Raw genomic sequence first — 13,215 nt, forward strand, 5'->3', positions numbered from 1 at the left:
GGCATTCAGAGTAGAATTTCAATATTTGCAGATGACACTAAACTCTGCAGGGTAATCAATACAGAGGAGGACAATTTTATATTACAGGATGATTTATGTAAACTAGAAGCTTGGGCTGACAAATGGCAAATGAGCTTTAATGTGGATAAATGTAAGGTCATGCACTTGGGTAGAAGTAATAAGATGTATAATTATGTGCTTAATTCTAAAACTCTGGGCAAAACCGTCAATGAAAAAGACCTGGGTGTATGGGTGGATGACAAACTTATATTCAGTGGCCAGTGTCAGGCAGCTGCTACAAAGGCAAATAAAATAATGGGATGCATTAAAAGATGCATAGATGCTCATGAGGAGAACATAATTTTACCTCTATACAAGTCACTAGTTCGACCACACTTAGAATACTGTGCACAGTTCTGGTCTCCGGTGTATAAGAAAGACATAGCTGAACTGGAGCGGGTGCAGAGAAGAGCGACCAAGGTAATTAGAGGACTGGGGGGTCTGCAATACCAAGATAGGTTATTACACTTGGGGCTATTTAGTTTGGAAAAACGAAGACTAAGGGGTGATCTTATTTTAATGTATAAATATATGAGGGGACAGTACAAAGACCTTTCTGATGATCTTTTTAATCATAGACCTGAAACAGGGACAAGGGGGCATCCTCTACGTCTGGAGGAAAGAAGGTTTAAGCATAATAACAGACGCGGATTCTTTACTGTAAGAGCAGTGAGACTATGGAACTCTCTGCCGTATGATGTTGTAATGAGTGATTCATTACTTAAATTTAAGAGGGGACTGGATGCCTTTCTGGAAAAGTATAATGTTGCAGGGTATATACACTAGATTCCTTGATAGGGCATTGATCCAGGGAACTAGTCTGATTGCCGTATGTGGAGTCGGGAAGGAATTTTTTTCCCCAATGTGGAGCTTACTCTTTGCCACATGGGTTTTTTTTGCCTTCCTCTGGATCAACATGTTAGGGCAAGTTAGGTTAGGCTATGGGTTGAACTAGATGGACATATAGTCTTCCTTCAACCTTAATAACTATGTAACTATGTAACAATCAAGACATATGATGACTCTGTGCAATCTCCGAGTTGTGTGGAGCCATAATTCTGCATCCATATGAATACATTGCGCCCCGCTCCACCTTTTCCTGCCTTATTTTATGGATAGATTAGATTCTGTAGGATTCTAGTTCACAAAAATTTGTGACGCCATATTGGAAAAATATTCACCAAAAGATATAATACTGATCTTACTGAGCTGTTGTTGCTCCAGTGATTCCCTGGTTCCTCACCGGTTTTTGTGTTCCTGCTCCATCTCGATGGACACTGCAGCTAATCACTGGCTGCAGAGGTGATGCGTTGGCCAGTGATTGGATGCAAAAGTCACATGATCATCCAAAACGGAGCAGGCGTCACATAAACCAGCACTGTACTCTCAGATGTATCTGGACAGACATGTGATGGCTGCACAAAATCAGTCACTGGTGCTGCACTGACACAGCAAGTGATTGTCTGCAGCAGTCACATGTCCGTCCAGATAAAACAACTCTCTACTCTCTGCTCTATATGCTTCATGTTCGGTTTGGATGAACATGTGCATGCACGCACATTCGTCCGCAAAATCTCCCAAAAATAGCCACTTTGGGAAACATTTGCATAAGCCGCGTCCTCTCCGAAATGGAGATAGTGCAGTTTAAGGTTGTCGGGGGATTTTTATAGAACTTCTCAAAGTTTTGCATCACGCGGCACAAAGTAACGGCACAAGGTCCGCTTTCCACAAGTTGGTCTGAGCACCAATAACTCATCGTTGACTTCTTCCCCAAATCTTTGACTTTGCCGTAGACCTTGACTTGGTTTCGGCCATTTTTCGTCTTCGTTGAGCAGTAGTCGGCCTTTGCTCTACTACTTCCCACCCTTCTCCTCACAGTCCTACGTTCTCCCCACTGAGACCTGTGTATCCCATGTAACGATTAGAAAGCCGCTTGTCCCCGTTTGCTTGTTAATTGCATCCCATTATTTTCCTCTCTTCGTCCGTTTCCGTTTTGTGCTTTTGACAGCGGCGCGATTACTGCAATAATAGGCTTACATAGGGTAATAGGCTTATGGCAGACATTATTTATGTCAAGGACAAGCAATTAAGCTTGGCCTGGCACATAATAATTAGATTTGAGCTGATGAGCTCATCTGTAATGTGTTTAGTTCAGATTAGCCGCTTATTTCGGGACCCTCCCTTCAGTAAGATCCATTTAAGGGTTATACTCATTACTCTTGTTTCACGCAGCTGTCTTGGTCAAACTTACTGGAAAAATTTACACTTTTTTTTAACTCTTAGTCCGGGTTACGTACGATGATTGTGGCAGAAGTGATGTACCGTAATTGTATTTTACCCAAAATTGTTGAAAAACATTTTTTTTGTGTTCTTTAACTTTTCCAACAAGAAGAGCAGAAGAGAATCCGAAATGTAAAGTAAATAGGGTTGGGTGACAAAAGGTCAAGAACAAGTGGAACAATCCGTAGAAACTTTATTATGAGTCGTAGAAAGTGAATGCCGTAAAGTTGCAATTTTTAGGAAAATCTTCATTCAAAATGTTCCCTGCAGTGCCCCCACAGGTGAAATAGAGTATTACACTGTTTGCATTAAAATAGATGAACTGTCCATGCAAGAGGCTCTCTTTGTAGCTGGTTGCTATTCTGGCTAGTAGATGTCAGATTGCACTGTCCAGGTCTCAAAATCTGCATGCGAACTAAATACAACTAACATTGTGGAGATTTGGAAAGCCAAATAGGCAACAATTCTGTCCCACTTTGCAGAAAAAAAATCCCAAAAACTGATATTCATGCCTTGCACCAGATTTAATGTGTTTTAGTTGCATATTTTCTGCACCTTGCTAGACAGATTTGAAAAGTATCTAAAAATCGGTATGACTTACCCCTTCCTGATATACGGCTTTGCAGGAGCGGCATTCCCACAAAGCAAAGAATATACACGGCGCTGGTATTTCCGATGCAGCGCGGTGACAGAGTAAAGATGTCTGCTCTCTGTGATAGCAGGCCATCCCTACACGTCAACCCGGGGGGCTGTACTGCTCCCCCCACACGGTGGCGATCGCTCTGATTGGCTGACCAATTCTGACCGGCCAATCACAGCAATGTCCCAATAAAGTTACAAAGAAAAAAAATCCATCTGACATGCTGCGATTGGTGCTGTCAAAGTCAGCACCAATCACAGCAGTCGCAATGGGTGGGGTGATCGCCACATCACATCTCCTGACTAACGTCTTTGGTGCTGATTGGTCAGTAACTATTGTTCAGCCAATCCGTGCAAAAGGAGTTCATCAAAAATAGAGATCACCGCTCTGCACACCATCTTACCTCAAAGTTGGCGTGCAGAGTGGTTGGTTGTACACCCCACTGTGTAACTGAGTTAAGGTTCTTTCACACTGAACAACATTACAACGATAATGATAGCGATCCGTGACGTTGCAGCGTCCTGGATAGTGATATCGTTGTGTTTGACACGCAGCAGCGATCAGGATCCTGCTGTGACATCGCTGGTCGGAGCTAGAAGGCCAGAACTTTATTTCGTCGCTGGATCACCCGCTGACATCGCTGATCGGCCCTGCACTTAGTAACCCGATGTTTACCCTGGTCACCCCGGGATTTCGGCATCGTTGGTCGCTGGAGAGCTGTCTGTGCGACAGCTCTCCAGCGACCACACAAGGACTTTCCAACGATCACGGCCAGGTCGTATCGCTGGTCGTGATCGTTGGAAAGTTGCTGAGTGTGACGGTACCTTAAGAGAAAAATCATTGGGGATTATATCGCTAGATAATTCCTTGAGGGTCTAGTTTCCAAAATTGGGTCACCTATTTGGGATTTCTACTTTTTAGGCACATCAGGGGCTCTCCAAATGAGATATGTCACCAGCTTGACCAGTCCATCAAAGTCAGCAGCCCAAATCGTCACTCCTTCCCTTCCGAGACCTGCTGTGCCCCAAACAGTAGTTTCCTCCCACATATGGGGTATTGGCGTACTATTGGGAAATTGAGAAACAGTTTTTGCAGTCCATCTTCTTCTGCTACCCTTGTGAAGATAAAAAAAATTTTTTTTTTCAAGGTTCAACGTTATAAATTTCTTGGAAAGCACCTGGGGGTTAAAAGTGCTTACCACACATCTAGGTAAATTCCTTGGGGGGATTTAGTTTCCAAAATAGGGTCACAGGCGGGTGTTTTCCAATGTTTCGTCATTCAGGAGCTTACCAAATTCGACATTGCGCGTGCCCCATTCCATCAAAGACTGTGCTTTATACCACCACTCTGAGCCCCGCCGTGTGCCCAAACAGTGGTTTTTCCCCATTTGTGTGGTATTGGCATACTCAGGAAAAATTGTGCAACAATTTTTGTGTTCCATTTTCTCCTGTTACCCTTGTCAAAACAAAAAATTGAGGCTAAAAGATCATTTTTGTGGAAAAAAAATTGATCTTTTATTTTCATGGGTCTACGTTATAAATTTCTGTGAAGCACCTGGGGGTTGAAGGTGCTCATCCCACATTTAGATAAGTTACTTGAGAGGTCTAATTTCCAAAATGGGGTCACTTGTGGGGGGTTTCGACTGTTTAGACACATCAGTGGCTCTCCAGACTTGACATGGTGTCCACTCTCTTTTATAGCCAATTTTATCTTTCCCTTCTGAGCCTTGCTGTGTGCATAAACAGTGGTTTTCCCCCACATATGGGGTATCGACGTATTCAGGAGAAATTTCCCCAAAAAATTTAGGATCCATTTTCTCCTGCTACCATTGTGAAAATAAAAATAAATTTAGTCTAAAAATATTTAACTTTTTTTCACCCCAAAAATGTTAATTTTTTCCTTCCACATTCCAATAATTCCTGTGACGACGCGTCTGAAGGGTTAATAAACTTCTTGAATGTGGTTTTTTAGCACTTTGAGTGGTGCAGTTTTTAGAATGGTGTCATTTTTGGGTATCTTCTATCATATAGACCCCTCAAAGTCACTTCAAACTGTGATGTGGTCCGTAAAATAAATGGTTTTGTAAATTTTGCTGTAAAAATTAGATATTGCTGGTCAACTTTTAACCCTTATAACTTCCTAACAAAAAAAGAATGTTTCTAAAATTGTTCTGATGAAAAGTTGACATATGGGAAATGTTCTATATTAACTATTTTGTCTGACATAACTTTGTCACCACTGCAGCTATAATGTAAACTCTGTGCGGAGGACTCTGAGCCAATCAGATGTCCCATCTGCTGCTACTCCTCCAGCTCACTCTCTTTCCCTGGAGTATTCAGTCAGACTTCAGCTTCATCTCCCTCCTCTCCCTTCTTTTTACCAGTTACTGTTTCATACTAGATTGATTTTTTGAGACGCTTTATAGAAAACTTACAGATTGAGAAAGGAGAACAATAAGTTTTTATAAATATATATTTACTACTAAATATTAAAAAAGGTATAGTAATACAAAAGTTTTATTAGCAAGATAAAAACTTGCCCCGCTTACATACAAACAGTACACACATAGCGCATAACTATGATTAGACATCTGATAATCTATGTCGAGAATCGGAAAAATGCAAAGACTAGCTTACTATGAAAAAGAGACCGTGTCTGAGCAAATATTGACCCCTGCCCTCCTAACAGTGCATACCAAGTAGACGTGGCCGGGTGCCCGCTGTATCGTTCCCTGACAACGATTATTTGTAGGCCAGTGTTCTCCTTCTGGGTAACAACGTTTGACAATGTGTAAACTTCTGAAAAACCCAGTAATTACTCTTCGCACTTGCCGAATAAATGTTTGCTCGGAAAGTGTTAGCACAAGTTATAATAAATAATGCATATTTCTGATATATCAGATTTTGTGTCCGGATTCTGAACCTTCTTTCCTCGGAGTTCTGCAGTCAGCGCTGGATGCTACAGTAATCTGGACGGGAGAACGATTGTATCTATTCTAAGTTCTCGCTCCCTCATCAGCAACTGCAATATACTGATCAGCGTGAAGGAGAAGTGTCTGTAACGCTACATAATATCTATAAAGCAGGTTCAACACCAGATTTCAGAATACAAGCAGTATGCTGGGGCTAGTGTACTTACTTTGAGAATTCTGATTGTATAATCCTTTGTTAAAGTTATAAACTCAATCTCCGCCCACCTATTTGAATAAAAGATCCTCACTGTCCCTCCCTGCTGCAACTATCTCTGGTAACCTAGCAAAATTGACAGCGCCTCAGTGTCCCTCCTCCCCGCTGCTGAATCTCCACTCACCTTGCCTGATTGACAGTTGCTCAGTGTCCTTCCTCCCTGCTTCTGAATCTCCATCTGCCTTCCCTGACTGATAGCTCATCAATTTCCTTCTCAGCTGCTTTTGAATCTGCACCCCCCAGCCTTATCGACAGCTCCTCAGTGACCCTCCTCCCTGCTACTGTTGAATCTCCGCTTACTTAGTCTGATTGATAGCTTATTACTGTCCTTCTGTGCTGCTACTGTATCTCTGGCTACCTCGTCTGATTGACAGCTCCTCAGTGTCCCTCCTCCTAAATCTCCACTCCCCTTCCCTGATTGACAGCTCCTCAGTGTCCTTCTCCCCGGCTTCGGAATCTGCACTCACCTACCCTAAGATTAACAGTTCTTTATTGTTCCTCCTCCCTGCTGCTAAATCTCCACCCTTCCAGCCTGATTAATAGCTCTTCACTGTCCTTCCACTCTGCTGCTACTCCCATCTCCACTAGTTTAGTCTGATTGATAGTTCCTCAGTGTCCCTCCTCCCTGCTGCTGAATCCCCACCCTTCCAGGCTGATTAATAGCTCTTCACTGTCCTTCCACTCTGCTGCTACTCCCATCTCCACTAGTTTAGTCTGATTGATAGTTCCTCAGTGTCCCTCCTCCCTCCTGCTGAATCTCCACCCTTTCAGCCTGATTAATAGCTCTTCACTGTCCTTCCACTCTGCTGCTACTCCCATCTCCACTAGTTTAGTCTGATTGATAGTTCCTCAGTGTCCCTCCTCCCTCCTGCTGTTGAGATTTCACACTGCTCGGTACAAGCTGCAGCTATTGGAGATAGACTGAAGACACTTAGTCTCATGAGCCCTCGCTCTATAGATGGACGCTTAATTTGCTCATTTTTATATAAGGGTTATACGGCTATTCTAATATGAATTTTCGAAGTAAGTACACCAGCCACATCAGGTATAACGGATCCACTGTTTCTAATTAGGTCTGCAGTTTGTGTTGTGAAGTTAGGGAATAAATCAGCTTAGAATTGTTCATAGTAAAATGTTTAATGTATTTGTCTATATTTGCCCCGTATTCACATGTAAAGCGCCATGGAATAAATGGCGCTATAAAAATGTATAATAATAATAATAATAAATAGTAAAAAAAAATACGAAGAGCAGTGGATCGTCTCTTTGCATGATCCATAGAGTAAAACTAAAAAGGTTGCTGACTTGGAAGTGGTGATTCTAATCCTGCGAGGAGCGGTGGGAAGAGATCACTTTTGGGACTGGTTGCTTCAGTCATAGTGGGAGAGGATCTTGTCTTGCCAAGGGAATCCAACAAGCAATGCAAAAAAGTTACGGCAGACAGGAGTTTCTAATGTGCGTTCCCGACTTCTCTATAGGAGCAGGTAGATAAAACCGAAGCATGGTCCTCCAATGTTGGAAGAAATCCAGGAAAGCTATCAGCTATGAACACACCGAAGCCATCAGTCTTCTCAGACGTGGTCTTTATGGGAAAGATACAACCAAAGGTGACAAAGACTGAGCTCCACAATCATGGCTGGTGCTCTGGATTGACAAATTTTTGACTAAGATTGATCATCTTCCCGAAGAAGAATTGAAGAGCGCCATATGACTGCCGTCATCAGTAAGAGTCCCATAATTTCCTGCCTGCATTTTTATACACGGAGCTGGAGATTTCATTTAGTCGCAAGTTAAAAAAATATGTAATAAAAAGAACAATTATACAACCTATTTGCACTATGATTTTTACGATGGGATTTTCATACGGTAATATCTATTTTCATATAAAAATTCAATAAAAAATTAGTCTATGGCAAGTTTGCCAACATCCCCAAAGGATCCAGTGAGCTGAGCGCTCGCTTAATAGGAGATGTTATATATGTAAAAAAAAAGAATTAATATAGAAGGAAGTAAACAAACAATGGTGAGTTTTGTATCAGGTTTATTTTTATAAAACAAGTTCCTGCTGCTACAATATATTCTGAAGGACCCTTGTATTATTCCCCAGACGTCATAACATTTGTACAATTTAATGAAATAATATGGCAGATGAGATGTGATCCGTGGTTATTAATCTATCGCTCTTTAATCTAGGTTTTCATTTTGGATTTGATGTGTGACTGTCCCCTCCAGTTTGGCTGTGACAGTCCTCTCTAGTCTGGCTGTGACAGTCCCCTCCAGTTTGGCTGTGACGGTCCCCTCCAGTTTGGCTGTGACGGTCCCCTCCAGTTTGGCTGTGACGGTCCCCTCCAGTTTGGCTGTGACGGTCCCCTCCAGTTTGGCTGTGACGGTCCCCTCCAGTTTGGCTGTGACGGTCCCCTCCAGTTTGGCTGTGACAGTCCTCTCTAGTCTGGCTGTGACTGTCCCCTCCAGTTTGGCTGTGACAGTCCTCTCTAGTCTGGCTGTGACAGTCCCCTCCAGTTTGGCTGTGACTGTCCCCTCTAGTTTGGCTGTGACTGTCCCCTCTAGTTTGGCTGTGACTGTCCCCTCTAGTTTGGCTGTGACTGTCCCCTCCAGTTTGGCTGTGACTGTCCCCTCTAGTCTGGCTGGGGGCAACACAAAGACACCGCTCGTAGAAATACATTAAATCATAGAAGAGTTCAATGCACTGGCTAGTTAGTTTATACGAATACTAAAACCACCATCCTAAGATTGCGCAGGTCCTCCTTGTGCTACAAGAACATCTCTGAGCTCCAACACATCGAGGCGTGGACTCCACCAGACCACTGATGGTGTCCTGTGGTATCTGGCTGCAAGACGTTCAGGAAGATGTGAGATGCGACCTCCATGGATCAGACTTATTTTTCCAACATATCCAACAGACGCTATGGCTATGAAAGTTGGAGACGGTCCTAATCGTCACATTAATTTCTTTGCCACGTTCCCGAAACCATTCCTGAACAGCCATCATGCTTCTAAAAGAGGCATTACAATTCGGAAATCCCACTGCCATCAGGGTACACGGCCTGTACAAGGTTTAGGTAGATGGTATGTGCCACATCTGCATGAATGCTGGGACCCAAGGGTTCCAAGAGGAGCATTGCCGAATCACACTGCCACCGCCAGCTTGTCCGTTTCCCCAAAGTGCATCCCGGTGCCATTTCTTCCCTAGGTCCGTCACACACCTCCATAGAGACGACTATATGATGGAAGAATGTGATTCATCAAGCCAACCTACGTCATTTTTCCGTGATCCAAGTCGAAGGCTCTTTCATCAGGTGAATTTGATTGACCAGTGGTTACACTTGCCTTGGTTTGCGGCTACACGCTCCTATATGGAGGAAGCTGTGAATTCTCGTGTGTACTGACACTTTCCTCTCACAGCCGGAAGTTCTTTTTTTCACAATTTATCCTATATCCGCTCTTTTGCTGTATCAGACCAGATGGGCTAGCCTTCACACCCCACTCACATTAATGCAACTTGGGTGTCAAGACTAATTATCCTACAGCAAACTACTTTGGGTGGGTGGTATCCACTGCATACCAAAAACCAACCCAAAAGTCCTGCCATACATTCAAAACATCCCACATTGTTGGAGAAAAAAAAGTTCCATTGATTACAGAATTAAAAAAAAAAACTTCAAATTTTAAAGCGTTTATACCAACTAGAAAAAAAAAATCCTCTTTCCATGGGATAAGTGACAATTTCCCAATCGCTGGAGGTCCATCCATAGAAACATAGTTAGCAAGGCTGAAAAAAGACATTTGTCCATCCAGTTCAGCCTATATTCCGTCAGAATAAATCCCCAGATCTACGTCCTTCTAAAGATCCTAATCACTGTAAGATACAATATTTTTGCACTCCAGGAAGACATACAGGCCTTTCTTGAACCTCTCGACAGAGTCTGAGTTCGCCATCACCACCTCCTCGGGCAAGGAATTCCAGATTCTCACTGCCCTAACAGTAAAGAATCCTCTTCTATGTTGGTGGAAAAACCTTCTCTCCTCCAGAAGCAGAGAATGCCCCTTGTGACCGTCACCATCCATTGGCAGCCCCAGTGATACCGAGAGCAGGGCTCTGAAGAGAACTCTTTGAATGGCATGGAAGTGTTAGGACTCACTTGGTGAGATGAATCAACAGGTCTGAGGAACAATAGATTTAGATTCAAGTTGCAGAATACACACGAGTTTACAGATATGATTGCGGCTCAATGTTAACAGTCTATAAATGATGGTGGTCAAACATGGGACTGCTACTCAACAAATATATATATCACTATCAGGTATAAGTGCAGCGCCCCAGAGTCCTGGTCATTGCAGTAATGTCGTTCTTCCACCACGGGGAGTGATGTTACGTCTGATGGCACCAAAGGAGTTCACCCTGCCAGGTATCACAGCCACACACACACTTCACACGCCAGCCACCAGGGGGAGCAAAAGGTTCTATCTATTAGGCCACTCCTCACACTTGGGTAAAACTGGGGGTTTGGTTAGGCAGTTGGAGCCAGGAGGAGGAGAGGAGAAGAGCAGACTGGGCTCGGCCCAGGTAGGAAAGAAGGACACGGAGCTGCGCCTGCAACCCTTGCGGCAGCCTCCTAAGAAAGGACAAGAAAGGAAGTGTGCCATAGTGAGTGAGCACAGAAGTCATAGCAACAGGAGTAAAACACCAGTGGGAGACCAGCTAGAAGCAGGCTGCCTCTCACTGAGCGCAGATCCGGTAGCCGGAGCACCGAGGGAGTAATAGACTCTACGCTTTACTTCAGAGACCGGCAGGACAGTCGATTCCAAGTTGGCTGCCCGACCTAAGAACCTAAGCAGACAAGGTGGCAACGCGGAGGGGGGGGGCGACGCTAGTATCCCTATAAAATAGCCTCAGGCCACCATCGTCATACGGGTTTGTCCTATCCATCTGGGGGACAGAGAGGAGAGTAACAAGAGTGAGGACCCTATGGGAGCTAATGCACGTAGGGACCTACTACGTTACTGTGCGCAAGGGGAAGGCTACTGATTTCCACCTGGATAAGGGGACTCTGGAATTGCCATCAGACCGGCCGGACTCTGCCTACCCTGTCATCCGGCGACTGTGTATGCTGAAGCCTTCAGTAAAGGTAAAGAGACTACACCCATTGTGTCCTCGTTACTCACCACGCCTTGCACCATCCACCATCACCATCTACACTTCTGGGAAGCCCTGGGGATATACTTCACCTGAGGGAAGGTATACCATCTAGCTGCCATTCCATCACCCCAGCGGACCCCTAAGCAGCGTCGGACACCCTGACCGAATACCACAGGTGGCGTCACGAACACTACCGTTATCTACAAACTCTACCCTTTCATTGGGTGCCCCTCATAGGGCCATGGTCCGGGTCGGGCCACCGTGACATCCCCGCCGAGGGAACTGAAGGACCCGGTACCGAGTACCCCATTGCCCTTACGTGGGGCAATCCATAAGCAGGACACAACTGAAATAGACATCGATGAATTAGAAGTTGTAAAGGACTTCAACAAACTCGGATTGATGATCACTCAAGATGCAGCGACAACACCAAAAGTCAATAAGACTGGGCAAATCAAACTAAGTCACTGGTCAAGGTCTTCAAATCAAGAAACATTCCACTAGTGATGAAGACATGGATCATACCTATTTTGGTCTTCTCTTTGGTAAAATACAGATGCGAAACTTGAGCAATAAAGAAACAAGGCAGAAAAAGAATCAATGCCTTTGAAATGTGGTGCTGGAGAAGGAGGTTATCAATACCATGGATGGCAAGAAGAATAAGTAAATCAATTTTGGAACAAATCAAGCCAAACATGTCATCGAAGCACAGCTCACCAAGCTACGACTTGCCTACTTTGGACATATACGAAGAGAGCAATCACTGGAGAAGGAAATCATGGTCGGAAGAATAGAAGGAACAAGGCAAAGAGGAAGATCAGCAACTTGATGGCTTGATACTATCAAGATAATGGCAGAGAAGACCCTGATGGACCTATCTAGGCTTGCACAAGATCGATCTTTGTACAGATCGTTCTTCCATCAAGTCGCCAAGGCTCGAGATCGCGCTCAAGGCCATTTAAAAAAAAAAACAAAAAAAACTGCTTAAAGCAGATAATAGGTTACTCATAGAACCAGAATCACATGGGCTACTTGCACATAGAACAAGTCTGTAGGAACCTGTTCACACACCACCAAGAAACTTGAAGACACAAAAGAGCACAGTGAGGTCAAAAATACTCTGTTGTAAAAAAATCACAGTAATCCGCAAGTACTAGTCAAAAGATGGAAAAAACAGGGTATTTAGTTGATACGATTTTTTGCAAAAAAATGTATACTAAGCTGCTCCGCCAATCGTCAAGGTATACCCATATAGAGCAGTCCTACCTAATGTATATAATCCCTATCTGATGTATTTAAAACCTGATCATCTGTATAGTACCTGTATAAGCAGGGTTCAGAGAGGGAATATACATGTGGACATGCAGGATGGAACAGCTACAATACAAATGACCCATAAGGAATGGTGGACTCCCTAGTCTTGTAGAAACAAGAGAACAATTATAGAACCAGAAACACATGGGCTACTTGCACAATGAACAAGTCTGTAGGAACCTGTTCACACACCACCAAGAAACTTGAAGACACAAAAGAGCACAGTGAGGTCAAAAATACTCTGTTGTAAAAAAAAATCACAGTAATCCGCAAGAGTATTTTTGACCTTACTGTGCTCTTTTGTGTCTTCTGTGTCTTGATCAGCAGGTCTGAGGAGCAATAAATGCAAGTTGTAGAAACAGAGGCGTTTACAGAGATAATTGCAGCACAATGTGAAAATTCTTGAATAACGTTTTGTGATGCTTATAGCAAATGATAAGTTAATCAACAGGTCTAAGGCGCATTAGATGAAAGTTGTGGAAACCACAGGAATTTGCAGGGTTTATTTCAGCTGAAGGCACTGGATGGTGAATAAAAACCCACCAATACAAATGGCAATTGAAAACAACGGTGGTTAA

This window comes from Ranitomeya imitator, chromosome 10, assembly GCF_032444005.1.
Source record: "Ranitomeya imitator isolate aRanImi1 chromosome 10, aRanImi1.pri, whole genome shotgun sequence".
Lineage (NCBI taxonomy): Eukaryota > Metazoa > Chordata > Amphibia > Anura > Dendrobatidae > Ranitomeya > Ranitomeya imitator.